The sequence below is a fragment of the Mixophyes fleayi genome, chromosome 3 (genome assembly GCF_038048845.1).
Source record: "Mixophyes fleayi isolate aMixFle1 chromosome 3, aMixFle1.hap1, whole genome shotgun sequence".
Lineage (NCBI taxonomy): Eukaryota > Metazoa > Chordata > Amphibia > Anura > Limnodynastidae > Mixophyes > Mixophyes fleayi.
This window is the reverse complement of record NC_134404.1, coordinates 289,703,463-289,728,075: the sequence shown is the minus strand read 5'-3', so window position 1 is coordinate 289,728,075 and position 24,613 is coordinate 289,703,463. Positions and strand designations below refer to the sequence as shown.

Sequence of the window (24,613 nt, the reverse complement as noted above, 5' to 3'; positions counted from 1 at the left end):
ATCTAGAGCAGTGATCGATAGACACAGTATATTGTGTATAAGCTGGATTAGTGTATAGATCAGTTATTTTGAGCGTTTTCATTTGTACACTGGACTGATAAGTCAACCACACCTAAGCAGTGTACAAGAATCAATGATCTATCTAACCAGAAATGTAAGTGGTGAAAATTGGACAAGACCACTGGCAGCATAAGTGGGCTGGTCAGTATAGCCATCATCTTCCAACTAGACCAACCAACATGCCCAATAATGACTGTTCATTGTGGTTGTTTTTGGGGCTAGACATGGCACTGCCGATAATGCAGCATTAATGGACAGCATTGATCTCTCTACTGACCCATCTGTATGCTGCAATCCTCTCCTCCAGAGTATGATTTCAGATATACGTAATGTTAGGTAGGACTATGGACACTGACGTGGTTAGTGTTTATGTAAAGGCTTCATGTAAGGACTGTTCAAACCAGGAAACATCTTGCAGAACGGTTTACTGACTGGTAGAAACTGTTCATTGGCTCAGTCAAGAGGGGTTTTAGAACGGGTCTTAGTAACAAAACTATTACCAGCTAAATGGGAGCCCTGTTCTTTTTAAGACAAACTTTGAAGAGGATCAGGAGATTGGATAATATATTCCTCATCTGAGATCCCAAATATTATTATTTTATAAAGAGAAAAAATATTACATAGCACTGTACATTGAGTCAAAGTGAGAAATAAATAACATACAAGAACATGTAAATAGAAGGTAAAGCTAGCCCTGTTAAAATTACCTTACAAACCAAGACAGCGGTGGGCAACTGGATATACTTGAAGACCCACATGTGCGACATTCCAACCGTCACACACTACCCTTAATTCCAGTAATAAAAAATAAATAAATAAAAAAACAAAAACAAAACACAACAAGAAAACAAAACAACTAGAACAGACCCATAACGACTTCGGCACCTGCATATCACTTGCTCCAAAATTCAACCACATGTCACTCAGACCACCCACTTGCTCCACAATTACCCTAGATGCCCTCAGACTCCCACTCACACAAACAATTAACCCCCACAAATACTTTAAAAAAAAAAACACATATCCCACTCACCATTAGTCTGGTATGGTGAGAGACAGTGGAAGGATTGACTGGAGACATTAATGGGGAGCCAGTAACTTTAGAAATGTCAATACAGTCAGCTGCTGGCTACTATGATTGTCTTTCACCATTTATCTCAGCTAAACCTCCTTCCTCTTCTGGTTCTGCAAAAAAAAACCCTGTGCTGCAATGACCCTCCTCTGGTCATCTGCCAGCTCAGAGAAGATCTGTGCCTGGTATTTTTCTTTGGCATCATGATCAAGCCAAGACACTTGTTTCCAATGTTAGCAGAAGTTGTTGCTGTCATCAAGTAAGTAGCAGAGATTACCAAAAGGAGTAACGGATATTGCAACAGCAATGACAGATGACCTCTCTGGGTCCAGCCGCTGGGTTCCGATGGTATCCAGTAGTTCTTCAAAACAATCTTGTTCTTAGTCTGATGACACTGCTCAGCGCCAACTTGTAATTTCCTACGACTTCACAAATGTGTAATGGTTTTGTGTCTGTGAAAGGATGATTATGTGGGAGGTTGGCCACAGAGCTGATCTGGAAAGACATCTTACCAGTCATCAGCATGCCACCCTCAGGGCATCTCAGGTCATTCATAGGATGAATCCCTGTGACACAGTGGCACTCACAAAAATTTGGCCAAGCCCCTCTGTCCTTCTATATCCTGCCTTACAGAAGAGACCAACGAATGGAAGGCAGGCTAAGTGTCGAATTACCATATCCACAGTTCCTGGAGAGAAATGTGTCCCAAAGTACAAAAGAGCTACCCAATGTTAACTGTGAATGCTGCCGTTACACCACTCCAATTCTCTCTCACATCCCCCTTCGTATCTGTGCTGCAATCCACCACTGTCCTTCCTATGCACTGCTTCTAATTCTTAAAACCAACTTAATCTTGTGGCAAATTTCACATGTATGGATTTAGCAATTCCTCAAAATCAATTGGGGGGGGGGGGGCAGACTACCAAAATCTGTCTCAGTACCCAGGGGCTGGCTGGGGGCACCGTGGGCCAGTTCCATGGCTGGCTCCTTGGGCTGGGGCACTGGGTTACCTGTATTTTTTTCCCTTTTAAAAGGATCCTAATAGGGTCATGACCCACTGGCTAGAATTTGCCAGCCAGCCCTGCCAGTATCGGATGTTAAGATCACAGATGATGACATTGAAAGGTCACCTGTAAGATACCCAGGGCCTAGCTTTTACTCTTTCTACTCTTATTTGCCTCATTAAACTCTGTTGCCAAAACCTGTAATTTATTTACTCTGTAGCATTATCAAAATTTAAACTTTCCTTTCAAAAACCAACACTAAAACCTCAGTCATTGTAAACTCAGCCGCTAGGACGATCTCCCACATGTTTGTAAGTAATGTGTTGAAGGATGGTAAGCTGTAGGCCATAAGGGTGATTTAGCAAAGTCCTTTTTTTGTAAAGTAACTGCACTATCCTACTTATTACCCCCGATATCACTACATACCCAGAGACATCTTTTTCACTCATCTGAAAGTCACTCCCTACAACACTCCTTACACGTTTCACTGACTATTCCTTACCTCTGGAACTCCACCATCAGTTCTCAAACCTTAATGATCATTTGCACTGTTGTAAAGCACAATCATTACATTGTAAATGGCCTCCTATATATCTGACATTTACTAACTACACTTTCTTGATGTATATCTCCAACAACCTAAATAATTGTAAGCTCTTCAGGGCAGGAACCACTTGCCTATTGTGTCCTTACATTTTAAAGCACAGTGTGCGTTTTGCAGCCCCAATATAAATAAATCTATCCAGACATAAAAACATACATACATACATACATACATACATACATACATACATGTCCACTGATAAATAGTATACTGTGTTTACACAAGCAGCAATCCACAGAACACTCAATAACTGAAAAAAATGTTAGGGCTTAGAGACAAATGATGCAATGTAATGGATAAACAGACAAGAGTTATAAATCAGTTCTTAAGATAAAAAAAAAAAAAAAAATTTGAATTAAATATCATTTTAAATGGTCTCAATCTGAAATATGAAAAAAAAAAGAAGAGAAAAAAAGATTGAATCACAAGTCTTATATACATACGGTGGACGCACAAAAAGATGCAAATTCCATCCTATTGGACAGTAATCGCCTTCAAATCCTTGAAGCATCACTATTATTGCAGCCTCCTACTAGCGGTTTGCTATTTAAGTCCATAAAAAAGTATTAATCTGCAAATGTTTGACATTAATATTTATGGGATTAAAATAGTAGTTTAGTTGTCATTTTTTATATTAAATCTTCTTTCATTTGGAGTATCTGATAATTTGGCATTGTCCTAGTGAATTCACAACTGCACAGTGCTTCCAAATGAAAATTAAACTGAATATTAAACTGTGTTGGAAGCAATTTTATATGACCAGGATGAACTAGATCATAGCTGCCAACAGTCCAAATTTCCAGCAACAAAAAGGGATATGACCCGCTATTAGAAGGAGCATGTGTCTTGTGTGTAGGGAGCATGGTATTGGCTGGCCAGGGATTAACTTGTGCGGATTGAGGGCGTGGTCCGTTTGTCAGTTTTCCAATGACGTTGGCAGGTATGCATATGGGGCCACGCCCACTCCTATTTAATGCATAAAAAGCAGAAATGTTCTACCTTCCATTTGTCTATACAAGGGGTAGGCAACCTGCGGGTCTCCAGGTGTTGTGAAACTACAAGTTCCAGCATGCTTTGCCAGTAGATACCCAGCCGATAGGTGGCAAGGCATGCTGGGATTTGTAGTTTCACAACACCTGGAGAGCCGCAGGTTGCTTATCCCTGGTCTATACAAATAATAGGATGTTCTTGTAAAAAAAAGTTTCTAGTTGCAAAACATGATTTAACTGCTACAATGTCAATCAGGAGCAGGTGGACGCAGAATGTAGATCATGACATGATTGGGAATGGATGCCATTATGAAATTAGCATCATACGCCTAGTCCCACACACATGACGATGCAAATGGCACCAACAAGCTTCATAACATCCCTTCACAACTTCCAAAAGGAAAAGTAAGTAAGGCAAGTATAATTTGAGTACAATGTTCCTTTTAAATGTCAAATTCAGAATTTCCATATTAGTCTACACCCCACACGGCAAAAGAAAAAAACAGACCATATATGGCCAACAGGGAAAATAAACTACAGCAACTATTGGGATTGCTGATGGATGGCGAAGGGAAGGAATGTATAGATAAGCAGAGCCACGGTCAGATGAATACAACCACAGTTATGCAATCACAAGGAAAAGGTTACCAACATGTATTAGTACTAGATCAGCTAATATTCAGCTCATCAACAAACAATCAGCTTGGCCGGCTGCCCAAGCAAGAAACAGGTTCTGACCTGCCCAGATATTAGTTGGAAAGAAAATCTTCCTATTTAGATTTGTTAAACTTCCACATGGTTGTCAGACGCGAGTTGCATGGCAGGTTGTACAGCAGATCCGTCTCTTTGTATGATGTAGTAAAGCTCTTCAGACCAGGGCTCTGTATATCACTTGTTTTCATTCGTTTGCATATATTACTCTCTACTTTGTACAGTGCTGTTGTTTTATAACCGATATTTATGTGCATCATGCAAAATATATACCTATAACCATACTTTCCAACTTTACATTTCTCCCCTCTGGGAAAGCTCGGAGGCGAGGTGAATTGCATGATTTGCCATGGTGCAAAATTGCACCTTTGTATATATATAACATATATACACACACACCACAACATTATAACCACTGACAAGTGAAGTGTATAATATTGATTATCTCGTTACAACGGCGCCTATCAAGGTCTGGGAAATAAGTCAACAGTCAGTTCTTGAAATTGATGTGTGGGACGCAGGAAAAACGAGCAGGAATAAGAATTTGAGCAACTTTGACAAGGGCCAAATTGTGATGGTTAAACAACTGGGTCTGAGCATCTCCAGAACAGCAGGTATTGTGCAGTGTTCCCAGTATGCAGTGGTTAGTACCTAACAAAAGTATTCCAAGGAAGGACAATCGGTGAACCATGACAGGGTCATGGGCACCTAAATCTCATTGATGCGTGTGGGGAGCGGTGGCTAGCCCGTCTGGTCCCATCCCACAGAAGAGCTACTGTAGCACAAAATGCAGAAAAAGTTCATGATGGGTGTATGGTAGAAAGGTGTCAGAACACACGTGGATCGCAGCTTGCTTCATATTTGGCTGCGATGCCACAGAGAGAGTCCATGTTTGCCTAAGAATACTAAAAGATATACAATATACCACATTTCTTCAAATAGCCTTAAAAGACAAAAAAAAAAATGCTAAACAAACAAAATAAATAAATAACTTGGATCCACCGTTTTGCTTGCTTAACTGCATAGCTTTCTTATTACTCTCCATTTACCAAAATATATTCTTATAAAAAAAGCAGACATCCTATAGTCACAACTGAACCAGGTGACAGGCACCCTGCAGACATTTCTTTGTATAAGTCACACCTTTGACAGGATAGAAATGTTTTCCATTGTTCAGTTAATCAAGTCAATGCTGGCTTTGTAAAATGAAAACTTTTGTTAGTTACCATGCAAGGTGTGTACTCCAAGTAAAAGCATTGTTGTGGATCTGAGGTACTTAGTATGCATTGGTATCCTTATACACATTATAATGAAGTGTACCAACTCTTCCCCTCGCCATTGTTGCATTGTAGAAGAGACTAGCAGCATCAGCAGAGGTAGACAATCCTGGCTATCCAATGGTCACACAGATTTGAGCCATGCATGCCAGTCTCACAACAGCTGGAATGCCGCCGGTTGTCAACATATACTATGAAATGATATATTTACTATATGCTGACTGTATCCATGTGAACGGGAAGCGGCTGCACCTGAGGCTCATTAGAACCATATTGTACATAAGAAGCAGAAAACATGAAATAATCATCAACTATGGAACAATTATGGAACAAGCTCCCTCGCTCCATCAGAACTTCCCCTAATCTGTCCTCTTTCAAACGAACATTAAAAACCCACCTTTTCCTTAAAGCCTTCCAGTCTCATGCCTAAACTCCCACCGGTCGGCTACCTCTCTTTCTCATCCCTTCTTCCCTTCTCCCCCTTCCTCGACTCCGTCTCATCCATGTGTCTGTCTGTCTTCCCCTCCCTTTAGATTGTTCGCTCCTTTGAGCAGGGCTCTCCTACCTTCTGTTTCCATCACTTTTAACTGCGCTCTCCAGCTACTCAGCTCACCTCCTCTCAGTCCCTCTGCCCTCTGTCTCCTCTCGCTTCTCTCCGCTCCCCTCAGTGACTCTCAACCTGTCATCCGTGCCCACCCTCTTGGGCCATAGTTACCTGCCTATACTCACTTTTCCCCTCCCTCCCTCTCTTTCATGCTGTGCCTGAGCCCCCAGAGTTATAGTGCTTACTGTTACTTGTACTGTGCTGTTTCACCTTGTACTGTGCCATTGTTTGTCCTTGTACGGCGCTACGGATACTTTGTGGCGCCCTATAAACAAAAATTAATAATAATAATATTATTATTATTATTATTATTATTATTAACTAGCTGAAGCTTCTTGCATGTATGGAACATACTTTGAAGATTTCGAGATTATGGAAGGCAATACAACATGAGTAAAAATAAATACATTTATTTGGTCTGGAGGGGGTGTGGGGGGGGGGTCGGGGGAGTTTCATTCTTGCATACATAATAATCATTTAATAAATCAACCTACAAACCTGAGTACCATTAGCCACATAGGCACACAAACACTTATGCACCACAACATGAGCTAATCATGAGATCATAGGCTGAACTATCAATATACTTTAACTAGTGTAGTGTCCGCCTTAGGACATTGCATCAGAATCACACTGAACATCATCAGGTGTGGAACAAGCGTGAAGTGTGCGTATGAAAGGTGATGTGTGTGTAAACAGCAGCAAGCAGCAGCGTGTATTGGCATATAAATAACCCTGTAAAAATCTAAATGACTTACACAATATCTAAAACGTTTCAGAAGGCAATGGAAGGACACTTTTTTTTTTTTGTTAAGTCACAATATTTTCACTGCTGGCATAAAAGGGCTCTGGCTAGGTGAAGTGGTCGCTTCAGAAAATTATTATCCTTGATGATAAAACAGCGCTATGTCTCACGATTAGATTGTCCAGATACTAATACTCCAACATCTGAACAGGATGTTCTGTTACCAGTCTCCTCACATCCCTCCATCACAAAATCATTTATTTTCACCTTTACATACCCAATGTGTTCCAGTTTGCTTTATGACTTTATATTATGCAAGCAATTATACATCTATCAATGTCTGTATTGCATGCAGAGCTTTCAAGTATATTTTTGCTCTTGAATTTAACATACGTTTTGAAAGTGTACAAGTTGGGGTGTGAAAATGCTGAGGGTGAATCCGATTTGACAGCGCCAACATACACAGTCAAAATAAATACGCCCGCCCATATTTAGAGATGCATTAAGCTTTTGCACATAACTCTAAGGACATAAACGATGTGCAAATTAGTACTCGCATGGCGAGCATAGAACTTGTACTTACACAGCTTAGATGTAAAACGCTAACTACAAATACCGTGCTGCACCTGCACATGACTGTCCCCGGATCTCCTCTCAAATCCTCAAGTGTTCCATGTAAACAATCAAAATACTGGCACAAGTTGTGCACATGTGCAGTAAAACAAATCTTATAACATGAAAATACACTTGTGTATAATTCTAATTCAGTCACATTTGTGTATATTTGTGTTATACATAGAACATCCCTGTCCCCAGAGTGTCATTGGGGAGAACTGTGTATACTTTTACTAAATACCAGTCTTCACCATAATATCTTCTTTGCAGTGTCTCCAACTTAGTCAGGATTCAGCAGTAGTTGGGTAATGCTGAGTGAATCTGTAACACCAGAGGGAGACTAAGAAACCCTCTGCCCAATAACTTATGACCTCAACGACACAAATTAAATTTCAATACTCCAGACTGGTCTTTAGAAGCCCCAATGGTACATTTATTTGCAAAGGCTTTGGGGCATATTTAACAATAACCGCATTTTTGACACAATCGTTTTCACTCCTTATGATAAGGAACAAAAGATCATGACCATTTATGAAAGAGTTCTGCTGGAATAGCGGTCACGATAAAAGGCAAACACACAGTTTACCTATCTTCTATATGGTCACTATTGCAAAGTGGCCACATTTGTATTTGTGACCAGAGGGGAAAGCACGCAAGAGCTGCAGTGAGGTATCCGAAGAAGATCCATCTACCGCAATGCTCTCCTCATAGCCACCGGGAACAAGTTCTAAAAATCTTTGTGTAACATGGTAGATTATGCTAAACAGTGGAACCGCAGATATCAGAGATATCTGCTGCAATCCTTTATTTATATATAGCTGGGATCCATAATATTGTGGTTGTCCCCTGAAAACTGCAGGATTAGGAACTTCTTAAATAGGCCCCTTGGGTCACTAACGTTTTAATTTTGGTTTGCTATCAAAAATATATTTCACCATAGAAAAAGGTTAAATATTAAACAGTACGACCAACAAAATGAGCCAACAATCGACACTTTGGAATGACTTTTGACCACCGTGTAACTATACACACTAACCCGACTTCCGACCGAACGGTCGTATGTTGGCCAATTTGCCCGATTATTGGAAAAAAACGCTCCAGTGTGTACCTAGCCTTAGTTTGCGGAGAGCATACACTAAACTCTAATCACATAACAACTTTCTATGATAATGCACCATTATCACACTCAACCTGACTTCAAGCAGAAAAACATAAATTTGAAAAGTAGATATAAATGTTCACATCTTTGGTATCAGAAGCGACAAAGATATTCATTCTTACTACTTGTTCCGGGAGTTGATATGCACAAATACAATGTGGGTGAAAAAAAAACAATAGCACAGTCCCTCAAAGTCACTTAACATGACAAAGCACACAGGATTTCCAGTACTAATACTTATTATTATGTTTTCCCGATAAAAGATCTCTCTTGAAGACTTTATAAACAAACACTCCTTTTTTTATATAAGGTCTTACCGCTATGGCTGCAGAAACACAAGTAGTAAATGCGAGCTGTTCTCTCCTTTTTACTATGATGAAGCAACTCAATGTTTCCTTTACTTCAAACTGTGTCACTTGCTAATCCTTTTTAGTGGAAAACATTACTTTTCTGGTTTTATACAATCATTCTCCTTAGAGTCTCAGTCCCAGAGTTCCTATCTACCTCTCCCTACACTGTACCCTTGATACTAAAGCATAGTCCTGCAATGGTGTTTTTACAAATAAATCTGTATGTCTCCCCACCAATCTCCTGTTTAACTAACAATAACACAAGACTTAGTCCACTTAAGTATGTAATATAGTAGTTGGTTACTACTTATCACACTGGTCTCCAGCTTCCACTGGCAGCATAGCTCCTCTCAGGTATGGAGTCTGGCAAACACATCCACTCCTCACCAAACGGTCTCTTCTTCTGTCGCTTAACTTCCTCCTCTGATCTCCTTTTCTCACTCCCTGGTCCTTCAGTCACCAACTCCTCTTCTCAATCCTGACAAGTCTTCTGTCTTCACCCGGTTCACACTTGCACCTCTCTCCATTCTCAAGCTCCGCCTCCCTTCCCAGCATTCCTCTCTATGTTTCCCATTCTGCACGACTCTGGGAGATGTAGTTCTCGGACATGACTGCTCTGTTCAACTGCGCATGTGCGGCCCATCACGGATGCCGGCGTTACATACTATATCAATATAAAGCAGTGCTAGGCAATATGATGCACTTCATGGTCCTCAACGGCAGTCCATTATCCCTCAAAAGAGCAGCATGTTAACTTAAATCTTAGTAATAAGTTATAAAAATGCATTTAATCAAAGAAAGAGACACATATCTGTAATAACATATCAGCAGGCATTGTAAACCAGCAACACAAGCTATAACAAACCTTACCATAAAGCAGGAGCTGGGGTCCGCAAATGAAGGCTTGGAGGGCTGCATGTGACCCTAGGGCTGCCTGGTGCCCATCACTAAAATAAACCCGCTTTGTTTTTTCTGTTTTGTTTTTATTAACAAAAAGAAAAATCACATCCCAAACGACTTACCATGTCTGATATGGCGAGAAGATAGAAATACTGTGCTAATGAAATAACCAGTAGATTACATAATCATCATATACATCTCAGTATCCATTCTCATCATGCCCAACAATTACAGCCACCATAACATTTGAATTGACCTTCAATGTGTTGATTGGCTAGAATTCATATATAATATAGGCTGTTCCTATATGAGCAGCACCTAGTAATCAGAGATTACTATATGCCACACTCCGCTCGTGGAAGTTTAATACCAGTCGGATGAAAAGCAAAAGACAATACAATACTCCTATATGCAAAGATGCAATTCCCTGCAATAAGAGGACACCTGGGGCTGTTTATTGGGGGGAGGTCCTGATTCAAGCTGCCATTAGTTATATCGAATTTGCCAATTGTCATGTAATTACCTGCTGATAAAAATGGATTATAAATCACAGATAAACACAAGCACTATAAAAACACAGGATAAAAAATAAAATGATGATTAAAATATTTGGGGGTGTGGGTCCACATAATCTACAAAAGAAACTATTTGAGAAGAAAGGGTCAATGTGGTATTGGTTCAAATGAGGGGGTCACCTTCAAAAACTGTAATAATAGTTGGGAGCTATGAGGCAGCTATATACAAATCACTGAGCAGACACAGTGACCAGGAAGAATTATACACAGAGAGGAGAGAGCTGTGAAATGGACGGTGACCCCCTCTTCCAGCTCTAAATATTTTAACATTCCATTTCAAACCATTAATTGCCAGCCACCAATCACTTCTATCATGCTCTATCCTTTCACATAAAACTCCCCTGAGCAGTCAGAACATTTTTTACAGATCCCTGCACTGCTGGGTCACACACACAGAATAGCACATCGCTAGTTAATAGTAAACTAGGAATGAGAAACTAGGTTTTGCTAATTCTCTAGACCATAGAGCTTTGATTACACATTGGGTATTTATAGTGAACAGAAAACATGCTGTGGTTGTGATTTTGTTTTGCTGCACCACCGAAACAGCTAGAAGTACAGTATACAGAAGTACAGTATAATTGGGGGGTTTTCCCCTCTTTTTTAATTTCACAGCCCTGGCTTTATACCTCTGTGCTGGGCTTTACAAGCCATGAAGGTGACTTTTGCAGTGGCACACAGGATTACAGGGGAGATAGGACTACCATATGCATACTGAAAATACACACCAGACACAGCTCAAAAAACTTATTTTCAATGAGCTGTGTGAACATTATAATATACAATGCTTCTTCCTGGTTAGTACATTAAAGGGCCATTAAACCCCAAAACTGAATACGACATTGTTCAATGTTTCCCTGACACTAGAGCATTGTTATATAGTATTACCTCCTCACTCCATTATAGACTGCTGAAGCTCCTCAAATATCCTTAGGACAGTGTCTACATGGGATCCGATACAGGCCAAGAAATGACCACCACCTGTCTCAGTGCAGTAATCTGCTGTCCACACAGGGCCCAAATGTGATCCAATTACATTGAATGGTCACATTGAAAACTGATCCCGGTTGAGTGTCAGGATTGGCCATGGTGTGGTGAGCTTCAAAACTGCAACTACACCTTGCCCTACTTCAGTCTACCCTCAATGCCACTGCCCACCTTATTTTTCTCTCTCGTCTTTGCTGTCCCTCTTTGCCAGTCGCTACACTGGCTCCCCACGGCCTACAGAATTAAATTTAAACTCCTCACGCTCACTTATAAAGCCTTTAGCCAATCTTCCCAACACTACATCTCCAACCTCATCTCTACCCACACTCATTTCCGCCCCTCCACTCTGCCAATGACCATCGCCACCATCACACTGATTATCTCCAAGGACTTTGCCCAAGCTGCCCCTCCCTGTTGAAACCATCTCCCGCACCCTATCAGCTTAGCCTCTGGGTAGTGGTGTAACTACCCTGATAGCAACTGCCAGGCCCCAAGTAGCTACCACCCGTACTGCACTAAGGCCATGCTTCCCGGGGTCCAGTCTCTGGTAACACAGCAGGGAGCTGTGTAAACTGCTAACACAGTGAGGGGTTTGAATCCCCATAATACAGTACTTGCAATAGCACTTATGTCTCCTCAAACCTTCACTGAAGTCATGATGTAAAGAGAATGACAGCCATACAAAGGCATGGGATCAGCGTAGGAAAACTCTGACATTCCATTTATAAAGTCTAAGTATACATAGAACACAATGGGCACTGCTGGCACTAAAGCATAAGTTTGTTTCATGTCGATGTTATTAAAAAAATAAAAACAATCACACACAGCATTACAGTGCTCACTGTATAGCACAATTAAATGTAAAGGTGTATGTGGTCTATAAGGTCAATTTTTGGTAAAGAAAATTAACCAAAACATCCACATTCACCACAAATGTCCTTACTAAAATATAGGGTCTATTTATCAAAGTGAGATAATCCCTAAATCCGTCGAAAATGGGAGTTTTGCCGGATTTAGGGCTTCTCCCTATTTATTAAATCCCCTGGCCAGATAGGGCTAACACCAGTGATAGCCTTCTCATGGGGAAGCTTCCTCAACAAGGACAGTGGTGGTATAAGTACTGTCGCTGTCCTATCACTGTCACCATTTCAGGATGGCGACAGCCCCAGATGTCAGCAATGGAAAAAATGCCTAATTAAAACAAATAATTTTTTCCCTTTAATTTGAATAAAGTTTCTTATTTAATTAAATTTTTCCCCGATAACTTCAAGAATTTTTTTTTATTATTGAATCCGGAATTGGAAGCCCAAGTCCAGGACTGGATGTATTATGAAATATTTTCTTGTGTCCTTGGCCCATCCAGCAGCGTCTTAGTGCAAGACTTGTTTATGCAATGTGCACTATGTGGTGAATGTAGTGCAATGCATCAGTGGTGGATGTGAACCCTCCTTTGTGTAGGAGCAAGAAGGTTTAGCAAGGTCCTAAGGGCAGCTCTCAGGGAACAAAAATAAAACAAGTAACCTGAGTGAATGAGAATACTAATCTGATATCATCAGATATTTATATAGCATTAATTCCGCAGAGCTGTACAGAGAACTCACTCACATCAGTCCCTGCCCCATTGGAGCTTACAGTCTAGATTCACCTAAAACCCAAGCACCCGGAGGACACCCACGCAAAGACAGGGAGAACATACAAACTCCACACAGATGAGGCCCTGGTCTGGAATCGAACTTATGGCTCCAGTGCTGTGAGGCAGAAGTGCTAATCCCCAAGCCACCATGCTGCCCAGATATGCTTTAAATTATAGGAGTGTTATATATTAAATTGGTAACTAACTGGAGAAATAACCTGAGAAGGGGATGATCTGATGAACTTGGTAAGGTACAAAATAATTGGGGAAATGTGACAAATTGAATCTTAAGGAGTGATCTTGCCATGGATATAAACTGATCTATTTGAGACTTCTGTAGAGTGAAGTAAACAAGGTTTCAAACATTGGTGCTTAAAGAAAAGTAGCACTTGATTACATAGTGCCCCATTCAATTCCCTCATTCTCTACTTTGTTCTCCAAGTGGGGATGTTTGGAGAACACAATACTGCAGTAGACATCAATGGCACAATTTTTGGAATGATATGAACACAGGTTTGAGCAACAGATATGAGATATACGATATATAAATTTAACCCTGCCTATATGTATAGTATCCAGTTGTGGTATGTACACATTAGGAATAAATACTTTAGTCAGTTGTAACCCCAGGACTCAGCCTGTCTATTGAGGGCTGGGTCCCAACAGTTGAGTGACAGAGAAAAAGGAGACAGCAGAGGAGGTCTTATAAACACTACCCCGGGCCCTGGAAGCTACACTAGAGCCAACAAAATGTGGAGGGCATGATGCCAAAGTGGAGAAAGAAGGCGAGGGAGAGCAGCCATAGAGGACTGAGGAGAGACCATCGCTGGAACCGCCGTCTAACCAAGAGGCACCGACGGGAGAAGGAGAGCAGCGCAGCTACGCATATTGAGCCTGCAAAAGAGGAGAGACTGTGAGAGGGAATACAGTAGAGATAAGTGCTGCAAAGCAGAAAGAGACAAAGGGCAACCACAGGATATATAGAACATAGGCAACGAGAAAGAGCTCTACAAGTTTACAGAACTGGTCGGTGTCCATGTGACTATAATGCACAGCACCATACATGGGACTAGCCACCAGTACTGTAGCCTAGTTGAGCCAGAGGCTTGGGTCTAGATTTACTAAGCTGTGGGTTTGAAAAAGTGGGGATGTTGCCTATAGCAACCAATCAGATTCTAGCTATCATTTTGTAGAAGGTACTAAATAAATGAAAGCTAGAATCTGATTGGTTGCTATAGGTAACATCCCCACTTTTTCAAACCCGCAGCTTAGTAAATCTAGCCCTTGGTCTTAAACTACCCTACTGCAGGGTCTACTCTTCACCTCTCCCTTATATTTTTCTTTTTGTCCAAGGAATTACTACCCTCATTATGGTCTTCTTACATATGGTGGTATTAGTAGCACATCATTGTCTTTATCCTTCAAATGATTATTATCTGGACTATAACTCCCACTATAATTATAATCTTCTCCAGAATGAGAGTTATATTATTCATTGTCTTCAACACCTAGATACTCGTACTTTATTATCTTCAACAAGACATCCAACAACACATGCTGCTATCTCATCTTTAATAACTCAGAGAGTGAATTTGTGTTTAAAGATCACATTCACCAGGCTCTAGTTTTCCCATTTCATCCATGTTGACTGTATGAGACTATTAATTTCAGGGTATGTCTTGGTAGGTTTAGTAGAGAGCAAAGCCTTCATTAAGCCCACACCCCATTAAGTGATCTTGGCACAGAGAATGACAAGTGTTCTACTACACAGCCACCATCTAAAAGGTTAAACAGTCCCCATTTATGCTACTTGAAAAGTGTTGCCATTGTGAACCTCCCATTTCACCAATGCTACTAATGTTTTGTTTATTGTGAGTTACTGCCATATGTTGTCATCATCGATTAGCAATTATCTAAATGCCACTACTGCATTAATATTGTAGGTCATTCTTTTTGTATGTGGTCACTGTCAAGTCATTTCATTTCACGGCTACATGGATCTCAACCATTACATCTGTGTTAGAGAATAAATCTTTTCTACTTTACCTTCTAGTTATCAGGTCATCGGCCTTTAAGTAACATGGTCTTTTCATAAACGTGCCAAGTGGCTTATTCCCATTTCCTGGTGCACGTGTGAGGCATCGGGAGTCAGGCAGGGATTTACAGAGGCACCCCTGGTAGACTGTGACAAGATCTGCCACTATGACCAGAGAAGAAAACTAGGGTGGAGGCACTGTATTTGTGAAATTAAGAAAAAAAAAGTGAGACTACCCTAGCCGTAATATTTACTACCCCTCTCCACTCCTAGTGCACGGGGTACAAGGCTCCAAATGTCTAGAGACAAAAAAAACAACACATTTTTCATAGCAACACAAGAATAAACAAAATGTTTCAAGGGCTGCAGTGTGCCATTCCCAAGGTGATTCCTGGGTTCTTGCCAAACCATCTGTTTTATACTAAGAGGCGGGAGGATCTACTCACTGACTGTAGGAGGATCTGTAAACAGATAATCCAAATAATCACTGCCTTCAGGGCCTAGAGAAAGGAGTGACTAACTGTGGAAGTTCAATGCAAAATAATACAAAGATTACCATTGCAATCACATATCTCCCAACATGATAAGCGCTCTCCTCAAATTATTCCCTAAATTAGCTCCCTAATAATGGAAGCCAAATTCAAAAAAAAGTATTAGGTATTTAAAAAGATTAAGGATCAATTATTAGTCTAGCTTTAACTCTATTCAGAAATTAAAGTGATTCAGAGAACTGCATTGTGAGAAAATTGGCTCAAGTTAGTAAGTATGCAGCTGTAGAGAACACATTGTATTCTGTCTCATCCTAGCTCTGTTTCTGGACAGTGAACTAAGGCCAGGTACCTAGTGGTGTTGCCTTAGTGGTCACGCATTTGACATACATTTAAAGAACCCCCTTGTAGGCTAAACACTTGTGTCTTTCTTTGATTAAATGTATTGTTTTGAACGATTACTCATATATAGGATAATGTGCTTCCCTTTTAAAGGTGGGAGGGTAGAACATGCAGCCCTAGAAGGGTATCAGTCATACTTTCCTATTCTCCCTGAATTTCCAGGGGGCTACCCAATTTCAGGGACTCCACCCAGACTCTCAGAAGGTCAGGCATCATCCCGGATCCCGGTGGAGGCGGGGCTTAATGACGCAATTTGCATCACCAAGCACCAATCGCCCCCCCCCCCCCCCCCCGCTCCCCTCAGTAAAAGCTTGCTGTCTGCGGCTGCACACTGTGTGCAGGTCTGTTCGGCAGAGACAGGCAGATAGAGAGTCCTGCCCGGCTGCTCTGATTATGTTTTAAATACAATCAGAGTGCCTGGGCAGCATGCTCTCTCTGACTGTTTCTGCCAAACGGACCTGCACACAGTGTGCAGCCGTAGGCATGCTTAGCTGTCAAAAAGGGGTCGGGGACTAAATTGCGCTCCTTAAATCGCCCCCTGTAAAACAGAACTCGAGATCCGCCCCTGGCTGAGGCTTCGTTGGACCAGTTCTTGACATTTATGGAAATTTACCACACTGTCCACTATTTTGCACAATGAAGTCAAACTCTGCATTACATAAAATTCCACATTAAACGGAGTACACACTACAGGATTTTCAACCAACTAATCGAGCCAATAACACCATAAACAACTGTTAGGGTCAATGTCGCATTAGTGTCTAAGCTTCCCACGATCATGTTATATCGTACCAAAGCACATTGTATCATTTGATTTATTGTATAAACTGACTATAAATCACGATCAACAATGGAACGATGTCAGGCAAATGTGGAAGTGTGTATGCACTCACTACCAGCAGTATAGGCAGACCTCCATAGAGTGTGCAGAGCCACCATCTGAAGGTAAATCATGTAGGTGTGTACACATAGATCTGCATGCTCATCAGGACTGTCAGTCGTTGGTAAAATCAGCACAAAACTCGCATCTGCAGTCATTGTCTGTAGTATGTACCCAGCTTTGGTCTCACCAGCTGGCAATTAAAATAACGTGGAGTCACTGCTGGTGACCAGATGGCCTCAGATTACAAAGAATATATTTTCCGACTGTTTGGCTTCCTAAATCCCTTTTTTCCCTTTTTGCCAGAACTGTGCTGATCTCAAGAAGGGACAAAAATACTTGACTAAGATTATACAGTAATATATGACAATGAGATGAGCCAGTTTCATGTTATAGAATAACATGATTTACACTAGTAAGATTATTTTTTTATCAAATAATTGTGTTTGTGAACACCTCTCTCAATTATTATTATTATTATTATTATTATTAATAATATAATTTATTTGTTAGGCGCCACAAGGTATCCGCAGCGCCGCACACAGTAGACTATACAGGGTGAAACCATACAGAACAATGAACAAAAAGTATCAATACTTCAGAAACTCCGGCCAGTCATATGCAGTAAAGACGGAGCGGAAGAACAGGTATGGAGACAGCAGGGGAGGGGGCCCTGCTCATACGAGCTTACATCCTAAGGGAGGGTAAACAGACCAGGCACAAGAGGAGCCAGTTGAGGCAAGAGGAGAGAAGGGAGGATAAGCTAAAGGGAGGAGATGGGGGTTAAGTAGATGGTTGGTAGGCTCTGAGGAATAGGTGAGTTTTGAGTGCACGTTTGAAGGAGCACAGAGTAGGAGAGAGACGGATGGAACGAGGGAGGTCGTTCCAGAGAAGGGGGGCTGCACGGGAAAAGTCTTGGATTCTGGAGTGGGAAGAGGTGATCAGAGTGGAGGAGAGGCGACGGTCATTGGCCGAGCGCAGGGAGCGGGCGGGAGTGTGAATGGAGAGGAGGTTAGAGCTATAAGGGGCAGTAGAGTGGGAGAGCCTTGTAAGTGGTGGTGAGGAGTTTGAAAAGAATTCTGTAGGGGAAGGGGAGCCAGTGCAAGGCAAGGCAGAGAGGGGAGGCAGAGGAGGAGCGGCGTGAGAGGAAGAGGAGTCTTGCGGCCGCATTGAGCATAGAGTGGAGGGGGGGGGGGGGGAGTTGAATTCAATTCCAATACACCTAATATTCTTAGGTCTTTCAAAATGTAAACGTTATATTCTGTTGAATTCAAATACTCTCTTGTTAAATATATTGTACTTAATGTCAGAAAAACGATTAGTAACTGATCATGTCAATTTTAGACAACTTCTGACATTAGACGTAACACACACATACTGTAACATTTCCCACCACCAGCACACATACCCCTCCACCTGTTATTCATTTCCTCATCAACCAGTCTCCCCTTCTCTGTTATTCATATCCAGCCATCCTCTCACATAGTTCACCACACACATAACTAATGGTCACTAAAAGATTCAGAGAAACAAGCAATTTTATTAGAAGTGTCCAAATTTTGGAATAGAACTGTACATACCGGAAAACACAAAGAAAGACACATTGAGCTGTATAATGTCTGCATGCAGTATCAGACTGGGGTTCTCCAGAGAAAGTTATATTAAGAGTCCTAATAAGTGACAAATGGGTAATCAATGCTGGGAAAGAGGAGGGAGGGGAGGTTGAATTAGACTTTTGTGGTATACTGAGTAGAGGCGTCCCAAAGTTTGACTTATGTGGATATTGGGCATCACACTGAAGTCTGTCCACATATCACAAAAATATACTTTAAGAAACAGCAATACCTAATAAGCACTGTGGCTCATAGCACTGGGATCATGAGTTCAATTCCCAACCAGGACCTTATACATGTTTAGTTTGTACGTTCTCTCCGTGTTTGCACGGGTTTCCTCCCACACTCCAAACATACTGGTAGGTTAATTGGCTACTGACAAAATGAACCCGTGTGTGTGTGTGTGTGTGTGTGTGTGTGTGTGTGTGTGTGTGTGTGTGTACAACAAATTCTCTGTATAGCGCTGCAGAATTGGTGGCGCTAAATAAATAAATGGTGATGAACACCTTGAAAGTGTAGTGGAAGCAAAAGAGAGTTGAATTTGCAGCAACATTCACATTAACACATCAGGTACTGTATTGCAGAGACAAAAGACTTTCATAATCTAGAAACCAATAGAGGTGGTCACAAAAATAAAGCCCTGTTAACAGCAGAGTAAGTGCAGGTGTAATTTAACAAAGGACTGAGGACAATACTTTTATAGATGGAACACTAATTCTTTTAGCCTGTATGGTTGCCATGGAAATTCAAGTCAAAAAGCTAGTACCTAGGGGTTGATTGGCATTGCCTTGAGAGGCTGTTAAAACATAAACCCTTTGCCATTGTCTGACTTCTTGCACTGCAAAGTATGGCCACATAATAATACTTTGTTTTGCATTGTGGTCAGAGCTTCTGGACTCAGCATGGCATCCAAAAGACTTGTTTGCCTGCAACACAGTGACATTACATCAACGACAGCTATTCCACAATACAACAAGAGGAGGAGGAATGCAGGAAATCTCTGTGGTAACCGTCACTATGCTAGAAAAGATGGATTGCAATGTGTGTATAAACTGCAGATAAACAGCTACACATTTTGCTCTTTGTCATGGTAAATTTTCAGAATATGGGTAAGGTCAGCAATGCCCATGTGAAAATACACACATTAGTATTGTTCAAGACTATTATTACTTAAACTGATGTTCTAGATAGTAGACCTGAAAACTCGCCCTAATTGAGGGTTTCATCCCTGGGAGGCAGTGTATGCACACTGTCCTAATTAGGAAAATGTAAGAATTTGGAGGCATGAAAATATTAAAGATCTCACTTTTTCAGAAGAGAATTTGTTTTAAATAAAATCTTCCACATGCACACATAGGGGCAGCCTCCTTTTCTTAACTCCCATACATAATATTTTACAACACAAAACCAGACTCCATTCCAATATAACTGCTCTCGACATTGTGTCTTTGAATGTTAACATGTCTTTAAATAACATGTAAAAATAATATTTGACATTAATATAATACCTAAGAATGTGCATTACTGGGCTGAACAATATACTTGAGCTAATTGAAGGGTGTATTCTTAGCTATAATTTAATATATCTATCACGCTCTATTGCGCTCTGCTGCAGCAGGTTGCCCTGTTGGGGGAGGGGGGTATTTCTCTGAGCAGGCATGGTGTGAATAACAGATTTGCTGTATCACTGCACAATGGGATTGGTAGATCTCCACACAGAGACAGAGACAGTGATGTTGCAGCATCTCAGAGAAGTGTAGTCTCAGAGCACCCTAGATGCGGGAGGAGTTGCAGCTGTCTCTAATTAAGTGAGAATATAATACTTTCCTATTTATCAGTTGCAGTGGAATGTCAGGTTTACACTGAACAGTGTATTCTACAAGTACCACCGCAATACTACTTTTATTCAGAGTAAAAGAAAAAAAAAATCGTATTATTAGAATGATGGACTTTTTCAATTTCCGATATTTTTTAAAACATTTATTTTTTTCTATTTTAATCTGATTTTATGCAATTTAAAATGTACCATTATTTTTAGTGCGGCTGAAAGTCCAAGTACCAGATGCTCCAGGTCAGTATTGCTCAGCTGCCTCGCCGAGATTTTAATAATTATGGCAATAGGCAATTTTAGAAGATCAGTCCTATCACCAGATTATAATATAATAGACCCATCATCATCATCATTTATTTATATAGCGCCACTAATTGGCGCTATATAAATAAATGGTGATGATGATGGAAAGTGGCAGTAAAGATGTAGAGTGCTGAATGTGATAAAACATGGGTAGAAAGGACAGGCTGTTAGTCTATTAGTCTGTTAGTTTTATTCATGCACCAGACTCTCCACTCCTTCGGCACTCCAAGTCTCCCAACATCCCATATACAAATGTAAGGCGGGTTTACACAACCCCCCACCTCTACACCATGAAAGCTGGACACCCCTTGAATCTTTCAACCATAAAATTACTAAAAATAAATATTATATTAATTAAAATATGGACTAAGTGTCAAGAAATTGACTCTGGGTCCAAAGCCATGGGCGCTTTGGCTAGCTGGCTGAGATTTCCTTGGACTATTTATGGAAATTTACTACAATGTCCACGAGTAAGTACAATTAAGCCAAACTCTTCATCCTACAAAATCCCACATTATTCTCAACAGTTGGCTATTAAAAAAAATGCAGAGTCACTGCAGGTGACCAGATGGCATCAGATTACAAAGGATATATTTTCAGATTGTCTGGCTTCCTAAATCCCTTTTTCTTTTTGCCAAAACTGTGCTGATCTCAAAGAGGAACAAAAATACTCAACCAAGATCGTAGGCGATATGTGACAAATTAAATGAGCCAATTACATGTTTTGTAATAAAAACAAATATAATATATATATATATATATATTATATTTGTATATGTTTTTGTCAAATATAGGCATTAGTGAAATTTTATCTCCATTCAATAGTAAGAAATAATGTATTTGTGACAGCTGTGACCAAATAAGAATACTTAGGGTAGTCACAAACACAGATGCATCGTTAGAAAGCATCCAATGTTGAAATATCTCAAACTGCGGTGTCAGTAGATGTACTAATCGTATTACTCTGGTTATTTGCAGCATTTAGAATTACATAGTTTCTGCTATAAAGTTTTGAGACACAAATAGATACAGAAATGTCATTTGTATATAGCCCTCACCAATAACCTTTTATCCATTCCACCTATCTGAAGTGGAGACTGTCATGGTGATCTCTTTGAATGCTGGCTACCTTGAGAAATAATATATTCAGCTGTAGATTATAATGCTCCCTACTGATGCCAAGGGCATTAGCCAACCCTTCTACTTTCTGGGGAGCCAACTGAAACTGTGCACCTAATATACAAAACTACCAACAACATTTCGATAAGTCATATGCACTTCAAAATACAAATACTATCTTCTTTAAGCATTATTATATCTACCAAAATGATAGATACAATGTCTAAATGTACCCCCCCAAAAAACAAAAAAAACAAACAAAACAAAAACCCAGCAGCCTTAAGATGTCTCGTTGCAGGCAATATAATAGAATTTTTCACAGAACTATAAGAGCCGGAATTCTTGGGATTCAGGGGAACCCAATGCAGTCCACCCTCCTCTACAACTTTATATACAAATTATAGAGGTTAAATTCTACTTTAAAGTAAGTGTGTCATGAAGGCAGAAAATAAACACTGCAAAGAAGTGTTGTAATACACTACACCAAGACTACATCCACAGGCATTTCCCCCTCACACTCAGGCGCATGAACAACAGTTCTCATTTTTCGGTTATGTACCTAGAACGTACGTGAATTCCATGTTTTGTTTTATAAAGAAAGCATTGGATGCCAGACAAGAATGGGAATGTACAGAATTGAAGTGTTCAGCTGGTGTCATCATCCTATTGTGCAGACAGGCAGAGGAGTAATTTGGCTTGCATGATGTAACTCATTCACTACCAAGCACAATAGCCTATGCCTTGCAGAAGTAAAAGTAGTACTTTTCTCAGTGGAAACAATTACACATGTTTGAAGATTTTAGGTCACATGACTGTGGCTTACACTTACAATGATAGGTTCATCACATTAACAAGAATACCCAATTAGCCACAGCTGACATTGAAGAGGTTAATTTAGAAAACAGTTTTTAATTTTAAACTTCTTACAAATATGAAACACAACCCCCCTCCTTGCAATTGAAAAGGGGTGGAATAAATGTTAAGGGTTACTTATCGCAGCATATTAATAAATAGTGTGCATTATACACAACTCAGACACTGGTAGCGAGACATCTCCAACGTTGCAACAACGGCACCAGGAATCCGATGTCTACTGCTGCCCACCTTAATATTTAGGGGATGATCCCGAACAGCCTTGTGAGGCAGTTAATAACACCCATGGACAATGAAAGAAGACTGAACAATTGCTCAGCCCAGCAGTAAAGAAACGTGCACCCTGCGGGTACATGATTACACTGTAAGAAAGAGCAACAGTATAGGGAAAGTATAAGTGATCATCTACCTCTCTTCTCCTCATAGTGCGTGAGCCTGCACAGGGGTCTGCAAGGAGGTGACCATCCCGGGAGACATGGAGATAACTTTGCACACAGTTGCTATAGCTGTATATGTTAGAGGTAATACGTGAAAGTCTCTATTCCCGGCTATGCTCCTCCTCCAGGATCCAGCAGATCCTCCAGATCAGCGCCGGAGAGGAGAAGGGGGGCAGGCTGGGAACTCCTAAAGCGAGGCTGGAGCAGTCACCATCTCCTCCTACTCTTCATCTTCCTCCAGCATCACCACCCACCCAGCCCTGGAGACCCGATCCTTCGGTTATATGACACCTTCTCCAGCAGCACCCACTGCACGGGCATCCTCTGCTGGATTGGAGGGTTTGTACATAAACTCCAGATGCCCCTAGGTTGTCATACCCCTATGGTCCTCTCTTAGCTGGATGCTGGCTTCTGGGTCCTTAGTACTTAGTTACAAGTGAGTGACTTGCTATGGAGGCATTTTAGATCACCTTTCTAAAGTTATGTGTAAGGAATTGAAGTAATTACACAAATTGTAGCCGCTTGTCCTGCAAAACAGACAGCTTGTCTTATTGGTGCTTATAGTAGATTAAGAACTCTCTGGTGTCTTCAGATTAAAGCACCCACTTTTTGCACCAGTTTTCATAAATGTCTACACGACTTAACTAAAGTAAAACAAAGTCTGTTAATGGTCATACAAGCTTTCTAAAAAGTAAAGAAAAAAGGGAAAAGGTTTTGATATGGAGGCACTAGCTATTCTTTAAACATTCCCAACTGTACACTTTTTTGCGGAATATGCTTAAAACATATAGTTGAAGAAATTTCCCAAGAATAAAGATATTGTGAATTAAAAATATTTTAGAAGTTTTCAGTGTTTGGAATTAATGTGTATTTAAATAATGGAAGTATTTTATCATGTAGTCATTTTTCTATGTATTGTAATAAAACAATTTCTTACTTAAAATTTTGTCTCCATTAAACTCTTGTATTATGTTGTTAAATGCAGTAGTATTTTTCCCACATACATATTCCACGTATACAGATTTCTTAGTTTTCATAGAGTACACTCTCTTCTCAAAATACTCTTTGATATTAGCTGTGTATGGGGCATATATAAGAAACAGTGATGGTTCACTATCGTGCACTTACTGTAAAATCCATGTGTCCCACATATTTAAGGTGCATCGCAGCAGATATTGTGGATATCTGCTGCTTTGCATTCCTTTTCGTTTTTGGGAGCTGAAGCTGGTGTACATTATCATAATTGACAGATTTCAGTGCTGTCAGCTCTGCTCCGAAGAGTAGAGCTGGACAGCGCATGTGTGGAGGGATCATGTGATCCCTCCCTGTCACTCACCACTCGCTCTT

General features: G+C 40.6%; 1 protein-coding gene across 3 annotated transcripts in view; it reads right to left on the bottom strand.

The window, feature by feature from the left end:
- NINL (ninein like) overlaps nucleotides 1–23,466 on the bottom strand; it is an 83,576-nt gene extending 60,110 nt beyond the window's left edge. For 2 of the 3 annotated variants that reach the window (XM_075203779.1, XM_075203780.1), the window contains exon 1: nucleotides 23,239–23,466. The gene's annotated coding sequence lies outside the window, so the exon portion shown is untranslated. The remainder of the gene's footprint in view (nucleotides 1–23,238) is intronic. The other variant, XM_075203781.1, reaches the window with a different exon arrangement.
- Between the last annotated feature and the right edge of the window lie 1,147 nt (nucleotides 23,467–24,613).